The sequence below is a fragment of the Lissotriton vulgaris genome, chromosome 7 (genome assembly GCF_964263255.1).
Source record: "Lissotriton vulgaris chromosome 7, aLisVul1.2, whole genome shotgun sequence".
NCBI lineage: Eukaryota > Metazoa > Chordata > Amphibia > Caudata > Salamandridae > Lissotriton > Lissotriton vulgaris.
The window spans coordinates 105,355,096-105,374,080 of record NC_141695.1 but is presented as its reverse complement, the minus strand read 5'-3'; the positions used below and the strand labels follow the sequence as shown (position 1 = coordinate 105,374,080).

The 18,985-nt window shown below is 42.6% G+C and overlaps 1 protein-coding gene across 2 annotated transcripts in view; it reads right to left on the bottom strand.

Annotated features, from left to right (window-relative positions):
* LOC147700919 (killer cell lectin-like receptor subfamily B member 1B allele A) overlaps positions 1–18,985 on the bottom strand; it is a 51,512-nt gene that overhangs the window by 27,215 nt on the left and 5,312 nt on the right. The gene's annotated exons all lie outside the window — the stretch shown is intronic.

The window sequence follows — 18,985 nt, the reverse complement described above, 5'->3', positions numbered from 1 at the left end:
ACCCATTAAAGAACACTACCTTATACAATATTTACCATCCACAACCCACCTTCCTCACCTCTTACTCATCGACTTTAAGCTTGCCATTGATAATGGGAAACAACCTTTACAACGCAACTTTTACAACGCACTACCATTACAACAAAACTTTTACAATGCAACATCCGTTACATAGCATGCCATTACAACGCAACCATTACAACGCATGGCACTACAACGCATACCATTACAACACATGTCATTACAACGCAGTCATTACAACACCTACTATTACAACACATACCATTACATCCAACACTTACCCTACTGTTGCACCCCCTGGAGTTAGAATAGTAATTTTTAACCCTGCACTATCCAATACTTACCATACATGCAATGTAATGTTATGCGTTGTAATGGTATGCGTTGTAAAGGTAGTATGCGTTGTGATGGAATGCGTTGTAAAGGTAGTTTTTAAAAAATTCGTTGTATGGCATGCGTTGTAATGGAATGCATTGTAATGGATGTTGCGTTGTAAAAAATGCGTTGTAAAGGTGTGCGTTGTAAAAGTATGCGTTGTAACGTCATACAACCATTGATAATGTACAGTGCTCCTCTGCCTTTGAGCTAGGCTAATGAAATAGCATTGCCATACATACATACATACATACATACAAATATACACCACAAGTTTAAATTGCGACCAGATGAACGAGCAAGGAAACTTTTAGAATTGTGCACACATACATAAATCAAGCTCACTTGTATTTCAATATAGCACTCATCCTGGTATTAAACCATCTTCATTAATTAATTCTATAAATGATTTTGAACAGTATGCACATTCGGATACAATGTACCATGCATTTCCAGCAGAGGGCTACTCTTTAACTTTACAGCTTGTGAAAGGTCATAGGAATTTCACAATCCTATTTTTCCAGACATGGCCACAACTTTGTACTGGTGTGGTGAGTCTGCAGGGGCAGTTGGTACTTGTCCTCAAATGCTTGGACCTTGAGAGGTTTCCTCATCGCCCTGGTTGGCAACTAAGGGGCCGATTCCGATCCGGCAAAAAGCGCTCCGAATAGCCGCTCGGAGCGTTTTTCCCGTACGAATCGTACCATGCAACGTCCCCCGTACGTACGATGAAGTACGATTCGTACCAGGAGCTGACTCCGTACGAATCGTACAGAGACCGTACAACTCTAATCTCCGTACGAGTCTCACTCGGAACCCGCTGTGCGCGACATCTGAACGGTTCGCGGCTGCTTTTTCCGACCCGGCAAGTACGATTTGTGTCGGGTACGCACCGTACAACCCTTTTTCTACGGGAGCTGAAAACTGCCGTAAAAGCAGAGTTCGCCCCGAAACAGGTACGGAACGGAAGGGGTACGGCGCTCACCCCTCGATCGCAAGGGTACGTGCTGTACCCCTGCGATCATGGGGGGTACGAGCCGTATACCCAGCGTACATGGGGTACGCACCGTACCCCATGTACGCTGGGTGTATGGCGCGTACCCCATGTGCAAGTCCCAAAAAATAAGTGCAAAATGAACCCACCTGCAACGAGCAACTAAGATTATGCACGGGTCACTGAAAACTAACTTCTGAGGAATGCTGGTTGACACTTGACAGTACTTTTACAAACAAGCTTTATGTCTAACCCTGTTGGTAACTATATATTACTATCACTTCAAAACAATGTCGCCATAACCCAAGGGGGGATGGCAAGAGAGATTCAGTGTAGAGTGTCCTGAACTGATACTGCAGCCCAAGTAGTTGTGGGAAGTGTAGGTGCTCCTGAGAGCCCCATGCACGAGCAGAGTAGATGCACGTTTTAACGGCATAGAATTGACGTACAGACCAGACGATCACTAAAACTACCTGATTCTTCCCATTTCACATTACAGAACACAGCTTTGCCATTGTAGCGGGTAGTTCAGTGCTACTATGGAAAGCAAAACCCAATTTAGGACTTTCCACATGTGGAGTCATGCACAGTTTTGTTGTAACCTCATGCAACAGGGTGTTGAGACTCTGATATTCATCTGATTACTTATTTTTACACGAGATTGGCATGTTGGCGAGAGGGAACATTCAATCATATGCACCTCTGTCATGTGTCTGATTTGAAACAGATGAGATCAGTCGTTTTGATGAGTGATCCAGGGTCAAAGACACAGGAGCCTTTGTCAAGTCAGTGAGAACAACTCCTAGCCAGGCAGTAGGATCCCCCTTCGTTGCCTCTAAACATATGATGGGAGTTTGGCAGTTTTCTGATGATCATGAATATGTGAAGGATATCAATTAATTTAGGACCTTTTACCACTAATTTGTTGTACTGGTGCATTGTCTATCTCATTGTAGCCATCACTTCTCACCTTACAATCCCTGTCCTGGTGCCTTCCTTTCTTTTCTTTTGCTTTGCTTTCATCCTTTTGTGCCTATTCTTAAAAGAAATGCAGTATCCATCCATCACTTGTAGTGCATGGTTATCTTCTCTTAGGTGTATAATTAATTCCACATGAACACCATACTCCGTGACTAATTTGTATATTAAAAGTGATAACCTCAGTTGGCAAAATACTTTAGGAGTGAATCTCTTCTTTGTCCTCGATGCCAGTGACTTGTTAGAGAGTAACTGCCTCCACTGTGTCATCGGAAAGCACCATAATTATATGTGACAATCTTTCGCATTCATTGCTCACTGCTGCTGCTCGTGGCATGGAGCGGATCTCTGAATTGCAAATAATGTTGTAAAAGTGGTCCTCACAGGAGCAGACATCAGGGCTGTTCCATCCTCCCCAACACCCACTAGTGAACTGGGACTCTCTGCTGCAAGTGCCACAATATTTTTTCACACCACTGTGTACAGAATACCAGTGTCTGACTTGTTTTGGGTCCCTGAGGTGACACTGTACAGATTGCACCAACTGCTGCTAATGGTTTTTTCATCACATATAGCTCAGAGCTGGTGTTTTGCCCCACCTCACCCCCTTTAGCTACTAAAAGGGTAAAATTGGTGATGATAGTTAGAGCAACAGTATTTACTACTTTTGGAAAATAGCTGTTTGGAGATCAGTTGCATCCTGAGCACCAGTCAGGTGATGTCCGTCTTGCAGGAGATGTTCCCTTTGCGGTACGCTGTGGGTGTCAGGGTGACTGTACTAGTTGCTACAGAGACATCCATGTGTTCCTGCAGATTTGACATTAAATTAACTAGTCAGAAGTCTTGATGCAGGTTCCTTTGAAGTTGGTCCTACTTTCCCTTTTCCAGCTTAGAAGTGATCCATGAAATGGCACCTTCCATCCACCAGAGGATGCCTGTATGTAGGATTCGGCTCCAGATTCAGCAATTCATCCACAAGTTAGACACTTTGCTGTTACCAACCAAATCTTACCCAAGCCCATTAAATAGCTGCCTAGAGTGCACCTTCCCCTGAAACCTCCTGAGCAGGGAGCAGTACAGGTTCATCTTACAAAGCATCTGCTACCTATTTTTCTAAGAATCTATGGCTATTTATATCTAACTTTTAATTTATCCTTGTCACTGTAGCACGTTTGTTGCAGATAATATATTTAGAGGTTTCTGGAGTTACTAGAGCACCTGGACAAAATCGTTACATTTTTGGTAGTTGGACTGCATTCTAAAGATGTAGCTTTAAAGACTGGTTTCTTTTCCTTCGACACATGGCTTGTGTAATGTTCCCATCAGAGGTGGACTTGTGCTTGTTGTGAGTATTGAGCAATTCTAGGTTGAGAAGTGAAATGCAGGTGAATGTGTCTTACTTTGCATGAAGAACAAAATGCACTGTCCTGTGGTGGTGAGAAGGCTTTCATTGCACGAAATAACAGACACTGTGTGGCACTGAGATCACGAGGTTTGATATGACAGAAACCACAGAAAGGTGTGAAACCCACAATTTCTCATTTTTGACTTATACATCCTGTTTAAGAATATGAATACATGTTTTCCACCATTTAATAGAGAGGGGAAAGTACAAATACTAGTTGTGAGTATTTAGGACGATGGAGTTAGAAAGTAAAGGTGATAAATATAATTTCTTTTTGTGAGTTTGTTGCACTGATAACATCTTAAATAGGGAAATGTGGAAGTTTTCTTGAGTTCCAAATTTTGGTGATGGCAGAAGGTCATTTTGTTGTGATAAACACTGATTTAGGATTTTGCTTTATAAATATAGGCCTTTTGAAGTTTAGGATCAGTTATTACTGCATTCTATGCTTCAAAATGATTATTTTTATCCTATAACACAATGTTGACTTTTGAGTAACAAACATAATTGTTATCCTTCCTCCTTTGGTTTCACATTTGCCAACCCATCCCTACGTTTGTAAGAGAGCTGCAAAAAACAATACTATGTTTACAGGGAAAGTACTTTATTGTTTCCTTCTATACCGGGGGTATTATCAATTGCCCTCCTGCTAAAGTCTTATTGCAAGAAGATGATCTCAGTAGTTTACCACCTATGACTCACCAACACAGTTATCCTATTGCAAACACTTAGTTGAGATTTTGGTAGCATCAGCCAATAGAAGATGTTTCCTTCCCCCTATTTTGAGGTCCGCAGAGGTGATGTACATAACCATATTTGTGCCCATTTGTAGTAGGTGGCTATCTGTCAATAATTCAATTTTTTTTTTTCAAATCAAAGAATGACTGTTATAACGTTTACTAAGTGTGATAAAATAGAAATGAATTGTCTTTGGTGAGTTTAAAAAGAGATTACACATGATTGACATATTTAGCTAATATCAAAATGCTACCTGCTTAATAATAATCAGTGTAAGTCCTGAAACATGGCTTGGATTTATGAAAATTACTTGAACCTTGTTAACACTAATGACAGTTTGGGAGCATAAACACTCATTGCACGGGCAAACAGAATGTGTAGGTTTTGTAACTGTGAGGAGACAGAAATCCAGCCACATATCATGTTCTGCCCATACTATAGAATGAAATGTAACATATGTACAGCTTATGATGAATGGCGAGGGAATCTGATGGTACTGTCTAATGCAATGATGAAAACTGATTGTAAGAATATGACTAATTAAGACTTTGGAAGTATTTTAAATATGTGTTCATGAATAAAATTATTAATCATTTGTAATGCATTTATGTTTTCCGTATATAATTATTCTTACGGTTTAATATATATTGAAAATAAGGTACAATATCTGAAATCATAGAAGAATTACGACAATGATTTGTATCAATAATACTTTATCTGATTCACAACTAACCATTCAATGTACATAGGTCCTGCAAAGTCTTAATAAAAAAGTATTTCTTGGAACACCCTTAAACCATCACTTTAGCATATACATAAATTAAGTTGTTACATGAGGCTACATAAAGCCTCATGTTATTTCCCAGTAACATCTAATAGGCGCTATTTATTGAACCTGGTAAATAATGAGCCCTGTGCTATTGTCATTTACCGGGTGAGATAAATATCACCTATACTTGTAATCAGGACCATAAAGTGTCAATTTGAGTTTTGTGGTGCAGAAGGAAAGAATTGAGAATTATTAGAAGCATAGTTTTTGGTTCCAGCTACTATTTCATTCTCTGATCGAAATACTAAAGGCAATGAAGATAAAATACAACTAGGAAACCAAATAGCTTTACACAATGTACATATATCTATAAACAACAGATGTGTATAGCGAATCAAAATCACTAAGTAGCCCATATTAAATATGCAGATAACAGACTAACACAAATCTCTGGATAAATAAGTCCATCTTGACTTCCCAAGATTCATGTGATCAGTTCTCAACCTGTTTTTATCATAAGAATTGAAAACATCCAGTAAACATTAATGAGGTTCCCAATATCAGAGCCATTACCAGACCCATGGGCTCTCCGTCAGACTTTAATGTTCTATCGTACCCTTAAGCATGACATAGTAGCATGGAAATGGAAAACAGCAATGTTATAAGCATTGAAGATGAAACCCACTCTTTCGCCCAATGACCCTAATCAGTTTCTTTAAATCTCTATTTCTTTGTTTGGGGAAAGTGATGCTAAATCTGGTCCTCACACAACTGTATTCCTTAGTAAAATCTAACAGTAGCACCCCCCCAGACAAGCTTCAGATCAAAAGCCCAGTAGTACAGAGCTAACAGCAACTTCAGTTCGAGATGATCAACAAAGACTGATAAATTGCAGTTGTTTCGGAGTACTGATCCTGTTAGATTTCACAGCAGCCTTTGACACAATCGACCATCCTCTACTTTTTAAGAGACCACTGGATATTGTTCTCAATGATCTAGCAATGAAATAAGTTGAGACCTCCTTTTCCGGTGATCCCAGACAATTTTGCTCCCTCTTTCTAAGCAGAAGAAAAACTTAGGATATCACAAGGATTAGTGTTTTTGCCTTGTCTCTTCAATGCAGTGTTTCCACTAACCCACACTATTCATTTGTTGGGTGCTGAATTCTATACATACACTAACGATATACACATGATCTTTAAATTGTCAGATGCTCAAGGACCTTTGTACACTACCACAGTTATGAGAGATGTATTACCCTGCTGTTCTCACATTTGCCTGGAAGTGGATGACCACAATTTTCTAAAACTTAATCTAAAAAAAAAGAGAGCTCTTGACTACCAGGGTGCAAATTGTCTCCCAACACTGGCAAGAAATTGTGGGCAACCCTCCTAAATTTGCACATAATCTTGGAATTAATATTGACGCCAATCTATTCGAAGAGGTGTTTATATAAAATATCAGAAAAAACAAATATTGTGATACAACAATATCGGGGCCCATTAGGATGTAGGGCGGATCGCCACCGCCCGCATGGCATGGCGATCCGCCCTACATCCTAGCCCGCCCGCCACCCATTTTGCCCCCGCCATATTATTATGGCGGGGGGACCGCGGCGGACAGGAAGACCTTATACGGGCGAGGCAGTAGGGATACATGATTTACACTTGTGTCTGCCCCAAGTTTCTGCATTCGGCTTAAAACATTTAACATTGAACATATAGGTAATTGCGTGTGTCCGCGTGCTGCGTCATAAAGACAAAACATAGATGTGTTTGGCGGCTGTTTAGTGTTAGCTTACACTCCCTACGCTGGATTACTAGCAGTTGGTCAGGCGTGTATGGTTGATTTATGGAGGCTTGTCAGAGTTGAGGTATTTGTCTAGTGTTAACCACATTACACGGTCGGGGTTTTTTAATTGTTTTGTAATGTAGTTTTGTAATTGTAATTAATGGTTTTATAATTGTTTTTAGTAGCGGGATCTTGGGTTAATGGTGGGAAGATTTTTAAAAAGTGTATACTTTAAAGGAAATTTTATATTAATTATTTTAATGATATGCAAACACATATTTTACTTTTGTTATTAAAATGTGTTATATTTATATCTTTAATACACTTTAATTTAGAATTAGTCAACATTTATATTAATCATATTAATACATTTTTTTTTAAGTACACTGTAATAATCGTAAAAATAGAAAAATTCTCAATTAAGTAAAATAAATAGAAATTCTATATCAAAGTGTTCCATTTTTTTATATTTTTGATATAATACAAATATTTTACATTTGCTTTGTTTTATAATTATACTATTTATATTTTTATTACAAATATATATTTGATTTTTTAAATGTGAAAAATGTTTTTATATTTGTGTGTTTTATGATTGTTAATTTTGGATTAGTAGTTTGTTTTATTTTGTGATTTAATCTTCAGTAATGGTAGTAAATATTAAAACAAATGTTGATGTTTAAATATGAATATATAGGTTTGTAGTGGAGTATGGAGCATTGATTGTGTATATAAATCTTTAATTTGTATTACCTTGTATAAATTGTTTTAGATTGCAGTGGAAATAGCAAATTTCACTTCTTTAACATCCAAAAACATCTTCAAATTGGCTTAGATTGGAGTGGGAATAGTAAATGTCACCCCTTTAATGTTCAACACCTTCCCCCAATATGTTTAGATCGGAGTTGGAACAGTAAATGTCGCAACACCTTCCTCTAACATGGTTAGATTGGAGTTGGAATAGAAAATGTAACCCCTTTAGTGTCCAACAATAAACAATGGCTTAGTTTTAGTAAATTATTTGCTATAGACAATATTAGGATTTGTTCCTCATTGTTTAGGTTGTCATGTTAAAGGAAAAGTTCCTCATTATGTGTCACTATTAAATGTTCAGGTATTTCTATGTCTTGGTACCTTCTGGGGCAGGAGGAGTATCACTGGTGTCTTTTTTAGTTTATGCAATTAAACATTTTAAAATGGGTATAGGTGGTAGTTGGCCTGTGATGTGTTCCGGAACTTTAGGCAGTATATTAATTAGGCAGTATATCATTAAAGATTTTGGTTGTGGGTTAATAGGAGCTAATGCTTTCCTATCTTAAATCCTTCAACACCTCCCTTACTTATATTTCTGTTACATTTGGGGGGTGCTCTCTTACATGAACTACAATGGCAATCTTTTGTAGTGGCCCTCCCATAGCACGCATTAGAATAGTATTTGGTACATTTCTAATTTATATATTCTGTTGATGCACATTCTTGACTGTAGGGGTAGCCAATGTGATTTAGTAACTGCTTTCCTTGTTGTGAATTTATGTATTTGTATCTGAAAGTCGTGTAATAGTATAACTATATGCAAGATTTTAAACTAAGTGCATTTGTTATTTACATGTAAATATATGCAACTACTTCTATTCTGCATGCTTACATATATGTTCTGTTTAGATACTTCACACTGTTTTGCAGCTTTTCCTTTGTGGGTGTTCGAATGGGGCGCAGGTGCTTTCTTTTCTGTTGGATGAAAAAAAAAGTTAGGTTCATTTTAAATGTTAACATGTTGGTAGTTTGTAGAGGTTGAGGAAATTGTGTTTATTTGCACTTGCTATTTGGGTGAGTTTACAGTTTTTTTAATTAATTTTGTAAACTTACTTTCTTATATCTTTTTGCTGGTTTGTGATAGTTGTTTTTGTTCTGGCAGTTTATCGCTTTTCCAAGTCAGAGTGTTTCCTTTTAGGAAGAGTATGTAAAGAGATAAAAGTTGGAGCGTGGTTTATTAATTGTTTTGCTATTTTACAATTTTAAGTTTATTAACAAGTACATTTAGTTTAAATAAAAGCTTTACCTACTTAGCTAGTTGTTGAGAGGCATATATTTGGGAGAGAGGGGTGGGGGAGAGTGAGCAGACCATGACAACCTATAGAGTGTGAAAAAGGCCGCTTTATTGGAACAGGTGCACATTTACAAATACCACAACCTCGGCAACAGCCTAACAATCTAAACCATAACCAATTTTGTTTGTTATATTTCAAATCCCCAAACCCCGCCCCCACCCCACACCCTCCATCACACCCGCCCCCACCCGTACATACCCGAACACATAATAAACCATACAAAACCCCAATAACATTATAACATCACATTACCAAAATCCTAATTACAAAATCCCAATTACAAACAAACTGATCCATATCCCCCGACCCATATTCTCAGAACACAACCTCAACCTGTATAAAACTTCCCCCAACAAAATCCAACTTCACAACCAACGGGTCCAAACCTGGCCCAAAACTGACAATTACAGAATAAACCGCCACCCAGAAAGCCGTGGGGAGAAAGACCGAGTAGGGAAAGAACCCCACCTTTCTGCCCCCCCACCCACAAGCACAAACGGGCAAAACCAGGGAGAGGAAGGGGGAGAAAGGAAAACAGAAAACAACTAACCAACACTCAATTCACCTACAAAGTGCTGAACCGACAAACAGTGAGACAAGACCTCGCGCAGCTCTAGGAGGTACAAATCCATCCCCATCCGGGACAAATGAACACCATCACCTCTAAAAAATTCAACCGCATCATACTTAATATCGCTGTGGACGATACGCCCAAAACCAGGTCTCTACAGAACCTAGAAACTTCCAAGTTAAGCTTTCTACAGGATTTATCGACCGCCTTCGGCTTCACAGCGTTCCTCCAAACCCTCCTGGGGACCAACTCTGTCCACAAAACATGACACCCAGACCACTGCTTATGTATCAAAGACAGATCTTTCTTCATTGCCCGGAGAAGAACGACACCCTTCACAGAACCCAAATCGTTTTCACCCAGGTGGAGAACCAGCACATCAGGACAAAACCCACCTACCATCCAGGAATTGAGAGCAGGAATTAATTCTTTCCACAACATGCCCCCTTTACCTTTCCACACAATGTTAAATAAGCGGTCATTAAAACCTAACAATGTTCCACAATAACTTTGTCGAGCTTAAACTTGCGCTCGTTTAACGAACGAATGGCCCACGATCCACACCGTTAGAAAAGCAGCGCGAGGCCCAGCCACGGAACCTGAAAAAGAAAACAGTATCAGACAGGCAAAACAGAAGAGGACGCATGCGCTCCACCAGAATCGCCCCTGACATAGCGCTGAAAGCAGTTTGAAGTCCAGCGCCCCAGGCCCATGATATCTTCCCTCGACCAACCCCTATTAAAAGCCTCTGTGGCCGCCCCAATCCTGAAGGAGTGTGTACCATACAGCGTATCGTCCAAGCCAATATGACGCAGCGCTTTACGCAGTACCATGCGCAATTGATAGTTAGACACCAAGGAACCATTCATATGACGAAAAACCGGGTGATCCAAAACCCCACCCGACAGTTCTTTCCAGCAATGAGCCCAGCGTAAAGGGCACGTCTCCGGAGGGGAAACCGCCTCCAACCAAACCCCTTTGCCAGAACTTCTCTGATCCGTTTTCGAATGAGAGAGCCAAACATGGACTCCCCTAACCGACAACTGAACGTCCCCCCACAAAAGACCTCGACCAGCTTTAGTTCCCAGCAGCTCAGACACCCGGAAAACACCAAAAAACATCCATACCATCAAAGTGGCAAACAAACAAGCTTCTATTCGATCAGTACATACAACAGGCAGTACAGAAATAACATGGAACAATTTTTGCCACGATAAAGGGGACCGAAGGGTTCGAACACAGCCCCGCTCCCGAGACCACCCTTCTAACATTCTCCTACCCAACTCCCCGGCCGACGGGGCATATCCCCACAACAGCTTACCCATAAATGAAACACCCGCCAGCTTGCCAGCAATGGTAACTCTGGATAAATCTCTGTCCATGAGACGCAAAATAAACTGAACAACATCTTCAGACCTTTGCCATGCCAGCTCCCTCCTACAGGCACCCGACGCCAAAAACTCGTTCCAGGCCAACTCATACACCAATTTAGTGGAAGGAGCCAGGGAGCCTAGAACCAATTGAATAACCCTGTGTTGCCCCTCGTCCACAGATGGTCCGGCATGGGAGTCGGCTCCTCGTCTGCCTCCAAAGCAAGCCCACGGAATCTCTCCCACTGTGAACGAGACAAAGCATCCGCAATGTCATTGTCCACGCCAGGAACATGCAAGGCCCGAAAGCAAATTTCATATTTCAGACATCCCAACACAAACACTCTAAGGAGTTTTAGGATTTGAGGGTCCCTGGCTGACTGTTTATTAATCACTTGAACCACAGCCATATTGTCAATTCGAAAAAGCACCTTTTTGTGGGCCAAATCCTGACCCCACAACGTAACGGCCACCACGACAGGGAACAATTCCAAAAAGGCAATACTCCTGCCTCCGTTCTTCCAGTGTTCCGGCCACTGCTGAGCACACCATTTCCCCTGCCAGTAAAGACCAAAACCCTCACTGCCTGCTGCATCAGAAAATATTTGCGCATCCCAACACCAGTCCACCTCACGACATAAGGGCACACCGTTGAAGGAATGTAAAAAGAAAATCCACATACGCAGGTCCTCCTTGACCCCCGCTGACAGCCTCACTCGATGATGGGGTAGGGAATGACCAGACAGAGCTCTACCCAACCTCCTACAAAAAGTCCTGCCCGCCCTGACCACCCTGCAAGCAAAGTTAAGGTGCCCCAGCAGAACTTGAATCTCCTTTACCAACACTTTTTCCTTTCCCAACATTGCTCCCACCAAATCCAGCATTTTCTGTTTCTTTTCAATGGGAAGACAAGCTTGCATCAAATGCGAGTCAAGTTCAATTCCCAAAAAAGACAAGGTCGCGCAAGGACCCATGGTCTTTTCGGGAGCCAATGGCACACCCAAATAACTCATCAAGGACTGAAACGTTGTGAGAGCATTATGGCAGTCCAATGAATTTGCTGTACCCACAAAGAAGAAATCATCCAAGTAGTGCGTGACCAACTCATGTCCACTTCGTTGAGTAAAAAACCATTGCAGAAACGTACTAAAGGTTTCAAACAATGAACAGGACATAGAGCAACCCATTGGCAGTGCTTTGTCCACGTACCATTTACCAAGGAAATGGATGCCCAGAAGACACCAGTCTTCAGGATGGACTGGAAGCAGTCGAAATGCAGATTTAATATCGCATTTTGCCATTGAAGCAGCAGGGCCTGCCGTTACAACCAGTTGCATAGCCACATCAACAGAAGAGTAAGACACAGAGGCAGCGTCATTGTCAATAAAATCATTCACAGACTCACCCTCCGGCCAGGACAAATGCTGGATGAGCCGAAACTGCCCAGGCTCCTTCTTGGGGACCACTCCAATAGGGGACACAATCAAATTCACCAAAGGCCAATCATCAAAAGGACCTGCCATCCTACCCTCACTCACTTCCTTGTCCAACTTTGCTTGCACTATAGCAGGATGTTTGCTGGCCGACTTCAAATTTTTTGACCAACGTCTCAAACGAGGTCCCTCATAACCTTGAGGAAATATAAATTTTATGGTCAAGTTGTGTTCCCTAGCGTGTACCCCACCGTCTCCATGTACCAGCTTAAAGTGCATGTAACTTCCCTCCTGTGCCAGCTATGAAGACGCAAATACATTTGCGTCCAACGTTAACATGTCCTCTTTCAGACCCACCCTGAATGGGTTGAATAGTCCGTTCCTAAGTATGCTATGCCAACGTCTTTTTGTGGTGCACTTTACACGTTTTTCAGCTCTGGCAAAGTAGGCCCTGAAATCCTGCCATCGAGCCTTTTTCTAGCTTCTGACTCTGAAAGCCTCAGCCCAGGCTGTCTCTGTACCCGTGAACTCTGACTTACTTTCAGCGCGGCCCACCGCATTTAGCTCAGCCTGCTGCCTGCCAAGACTGACTACAACCTTCGAATTATCTGTTCCGCTCCTCGAAAATACATTCCTGCCTACTAGTTTAAGTAAACATCCCCCCAGCTGCAGAGCAGAAGGGCCGGCCTCACTGTCTCCATGCAAGTAATTCATAGCTTCTGTTACCATGCTTCCATGGAAGGCCCATGCCCCCACGCTTCTCATGCAGACACTTAGGCGCTTATACACGCACTCTCAGTCAGTATAGAATAGCTTCTGCCCCAGAGACCTTTCTGCCCAGATAGCTCAGTTCCTAAAACATCAGATATCAGATATGATAGAAGTACGAGTTGATCTGACATGCCAGACTTCTGTCTCTTTCCGCTAGTGTAAATGTCAAGTCCCCTGCACCCTCCAGTTTCACGTCAATCACACGTCATGCAGCTGCGCGCGCATCCAAGCCTCCGATTTCTGCTGACATTGCAACATTTCTGTTTTGTGCCACCCACTTATGACACCTACCTGTGACGCTTCTAGCACACACCTCTAGTTCACGCCTAGTTCACGCCTTCTGATTACGTACTACTAACACGTGGATGCTGTTATCTTGTCTTCTCTCAGCTGTTACGCCTACTATATTGGTTTCTATGATGTGATATAAGTATATAAGCTATGTATTGTCAATAAAATATTGCTCTATTCCTTCCTGAACCCCTTGTGGTTGCAGGAAGATGATATCCGGTTCCGGAACGATTCCTTTTTAAGGAATAAAACCCCTAAGAACTCTAACACCACGGACTCTGTTTTTTTCTTTCCGATTGAGTTATTATTGATTAAGTCCTTACCTGCATAGAAATTAAGACGGTAAATTAAATATTTACGACAACCTAACCGAAAACCAAAGTGGAAACCAGATAACAGAAACGACCGCAGCCTCGCAGGCACATAGTCCCGCAAGGCGGCAGCCAAATTAATGACATTAACCGGTGTACGAGCCTCTGGGCCCAGCACCGGCTGATGACTTCCCTCCCCTGGGAGCTGGGGGTTGCTGTGGCGCGACATAAGCTCCTGTACCCTGCTGTGAACCTTGTGGACCTCCGGAAGGCCTGGGACCCCAACATCTGGACAAAGGATGATTTTTCCTGCCACATTGGGAACATTTGTGCCGGAACTTACAGAATTCTCTGTTACACACCCCCTTGTTAAAATCCCAGCACGTGCCTGTAGATGACTGTGTGGTAGAGCTGTCTCCCACCCCTCCCCGGGTGGGACGAGCCTGAAAGGGGCGATAAACTAAAGGAAGACCGCTAGCTGTGAAAATAGTTCTACCACTAGCAGAAGAACCCATGGTATCCTGCCAAAGGTCAGTGTCCAACTCCCCCCATTTCGCCTCCGGGTCCCAAGCCATGCGCGCCCTAAACTCCTCATCATACTGAGCCCATGCGAAATCATTTCTTGTCATCTGAGCCTTTTGAATGACATCCATATATCTAAATAAGGATACGCAGCGCTCAGGAAACTTCTCACAATAGACGCTGGCATATATTAAAAAGGCCGCCGTCCAATTCTCAATATTTAACGGAACTTTAGGGCGCTTAGCCAGTTCATACTCTTCCTCTTTAGAGCCTTCCTTGGCCCGAACCTCCCTATGTAACAATTTCAGCAGTTCCACATACTCACCGTTCCAAATACGTTCTTTAGTGCTGAGCATTAAATGAGCCCCCAAGGGCTTAGTAACCCCCATATACGGCAACTTTTTAATTTTCAGCTCTTTACTGTGTAACACATTTTTAGAAGTGCCCAAACCAACAGTGGAAGTGCCACTATCCACTTTAGAGCTTGTACTTATATCATCACCGTTTGTGCCCACACCTTGGTCTTTAACCACACGACCTTTGTATATTTTACCATCACTTTCACTAGAGACCAAGTCCACACCAATCCCAATGGACACCATTTTTGGTCGCACAGAATGTACCACATTCTCACCTGGGCGTATAAAGGAGGCTGACTGGATTCCGTCCTTCACTCCGTACTAGAACCGTCGTCCACCCTCCGAGGAGCCCTCACCGAGCACTCGTGGCCTTGACGACTCTGCACGACTCCGCACCACCGGTGCCTGTAACACACTGTGAGAGACATTAGAATGCCCCCCCCAGACACCACTTCCCGCACCTCGCCCTCCTCAGAGCTGTCCTCGTCATAATCCAAAATTAATGATTCATCCAACTGGGGAGGAGCAGGTACAACCACCGTATTCTGAACTGTTTCAGCCGTTTTAGAACGACCATGGGCCTTACTAGCCTTCACACTTGACCTAGGCGGGGAGGCCGACTGTACTCGCCGGTACGCTCCTCCACTATTACCACTTACAACCTCCTGGACACCTGGAAAAAACAATGCAGAATTACTAAAACCACGGGGCACAAGAGAGGTCGTGCATGACCCGCTCTCATGAAAGGCGCTGGGCTCCTTCGTTGAGGCTGGTAAGGTCGCGCTTGACCTTCTTACACCGCCTATGCTGAAATCCCTCGTTGGGGCCATCGAGGTCGTGCTGAACCTGCGTGGGATGGCCACGACGGGATCCCTCATTGGTATGGGACGTGCCGCGCCAGGCTCCACCCGCACTTCTCCTCGGCGTGATTGGGCTGCCTGCCGCCCTGCCAAGTCTGCTGCTCCCGGGCGAACTCCAACCTGCAACGAAAAAGGCCGGACTGGTGTGCCGGGTCCCTTACTAAACACAACACCAGGAACTGAAGACAACTCACCTACTCTACTACCAAAACCTTGCCCAGCTTCTGTAAAAACCACAGCACCACCTGCGCCTTTTCTTTTCAAAGCCGCACTTAACCTAGGAGGAGACGGCTCGCATACTTCTTCATCTGAACTAAGATCCAACAATGACTGTATAAACTCTGACGCAGGGCCCTGAGCTGACGAATCCTGAACCCTCGACTCATCCAAGGCACCCCTCGCTCCAACCCTCCTATCCACATGCAATCCAGGAAACTGAAACTCACCAGACAACCTATGAAAAGAACCACCCTGACCACCCCGCTGAAAAGAGGCATCTCCATGCCCTTCCCCCCAAGAAGGTAAACCCTCCAGAACCCCTAACGAACGGAACCTCACTGCAGGAAAACCCACGCCAGAAGAATCCCCCCCATGAAACGACCCATCCCCACGCCCTGCTCCCTCCAAAATCCCCATCTGCGCCCATTCCCCCTCGCCCAGAGAACCACTACCAACTGAAACCACTTTCCCCCTAGTAGAAACCGTAGGGAAAAACAACAAAGGGCTACTTTGGTCCCTAACCGTCGCACCACTCACAACCAAACCAGAACTCTCAATAATAACAGGACCAGACAGCAACGATAAAGGCTGTGAAATAGAAGGAGCACCCACCCTATCCGATTCAACCACCACAGGTGCAGTAGAAACGGTCTGTCGGATAACGCTCTGGGGAGCGACAACTTCGGACACAACCTGCACCTGACCGCCCTGTAACGGTCGCGGCGCCAAGGATTCAAAATCCAAAATGGCCTTCGCCCCTCCTCCACCAGTGACGTCAGTAACCGCCACCGCGGAGGCCGAAGCAGAGCGACGCGTGCAACCACGCTGCCTAGAAGCACGACGGCCTCGCAAAACAGGAGCAGAGGCCGCCCTGTCGCGAATATCGACCGTTGATACCTCCGCCGGCACAGTGAGCAATTCACCCTCCAAAACCACACCGCCCACAGAAAGGCCCAAATTACTCGACGGGTCAGACGACCCTGAGTCACTCCCACGGCGTGACCTCGCACCCGCCCTCCTAGTTCTAGAGCGGCCCCGACGTTTGGGGGAAGAACACCCTGCCACCGCAGCCGACACCCTCGCCGATGCCTCCCGCTGGGGACGAGGAGGCTCGGCCTGCACCCAGTCGCCTATCACCAGGTCCAAACGACCCGCCTCGCTGAGAAGGCGGATAGCTTCAAGTACACGATAATCCTCTCCAGCCATAATAACCAATAGAGATCACTACAAAAGTAGAGACTAAGAACTACCAAAAACTCTGACACAAAAACTAGCTAAGAAAGAACCGGCCACCAGGTCACCTAAGCCCAAAATGGTGCCCGAGAAAGGGAGCCCCGCCCCTTTATAGGCTGGGCTCCCAATCCAAACAAAAATAGCCCAAAAGAAGCCCAAATGGAATCTGCTAGAAGGAAGTCCCCACCCAGATCTCCCAAACCGCCCGGGGGAGGAGACCTCCCAGGGGTCGGATGCCCTCCCCCAAGCCCCCCTTCTTCTTAAATGGTATGTTCAGAAGATCCGTCAGAGTTCACTTGTCTTGCAGCGTTTGTCGTTTCTGAAGTATTTTGTTGATTAAATTAGTGTGCCTTTTATATTTTTTGATGTCATTGTTTGTCTGATTTTATTAGATGGAGTTGTTTCTACTTTGCCTTTATTGGCTGATTAGTTTCAGTTAGATATTTTTATCAGTTATGTCCTTCTATGGTAAATGCTAATTTAGGTTTTATTTTTTAGTACGATATATAGTAGATAGTATTGAATATAAATGTATTTACACTTATTTATATTTGTTAATATTTAGGTTGCTGCCCAAATGTTTATAGTTAGTGGTAATATTTTTTATGGGTTGTATTTTTATGATTTTAATTATATAATTTATTAGGGTGAATGGTAAATATGTTGGTGGTGTAATATATTTATATTTAGTTTAAATATGTGTATAAATGTTTTAGGATTTATTTCAAATAATTGTTTTAGGTAAAAGTATTATTTTTTATATGTATTTATGATGATTTAATCATTTTAGGGTTTTTATTGTAGTTGATATTTTGTGAATCAATATTTTTGACATTGTATACATTGATTTAAAGATCAAGATATTTTTCTTTCCGATATTTGTGTTTTAGATAGAAGTAAAACTTGCTATTCTTAACAACAATACTTGTTGTCTCGATATTTGTGGTTTTAATAAGTAGGTATAAGAAATCAATATTTTTGTTATCAACATTCTTTTCTGAATGTTTTGTGATTCAATATTGTATGCATTGTTATTGTGTCAGTGATCCATTCTAATAGGCTTATATTTCCAAAGTGGTAAGTTCTTGATTTGGCAAATACCAATTCCTAAAATATTTTTTCTTATATTGCGCTTTATCACTATATTACTGTGGTAATAGCCTGTAAGCAAACCTGTGTGGACTATGGGAACTTCATCTACCTAGGTTTTCCTGACAAACCCCTAAAATACCCCCTGTGAATGCAAATCACCATGACCTTCCTTGGAGTGGGTTCAAGGCATCCAGACCATATTCTCCCATCTCAAGGAGACTCCACTGGTTACCGATAAATACAAAAATAAGTTTAAAGCTCTAGTAATTGTGCATTGCATTATTCTTGTGACTTCTCCTGCATTTATGACAACAAATTACATTTACTTATCTTTATGTGAGCATTGCGTTCCTCTCTCAAACTTGTACTGACATTCCTGGGGTCAAAATGGTCTCATTTGATGAAAGGGCCCTTTGAATTGCTACTAAAAAACTTAAATATCTGCTTTTTAATTAATAATTCTGCACACATATTTAATTCAATTTTTAATCTCTGTTGCATTGCTCAATAGCACCAAACTCAGTGTACGCATACTGACAAATAAAATCTAACATAACATAATGAAGTAAAGGAGCAAAAGTGAATATGGGTTTAAAATGGAGGAGAAAAAGGATGAGCTGACTGATCGTGTCAAATCAGTTTCTGGGAGGTGAAGGGGCTAGGGATATCAAAGTGTGGAGGTGCAAAAGAAAAGGGAAGGGAACAGTATACTGGGTATGAAAAGGGGTGATAAAATAATATTTTGCTTAAAAAGATGGCCCAATTCTACACCTT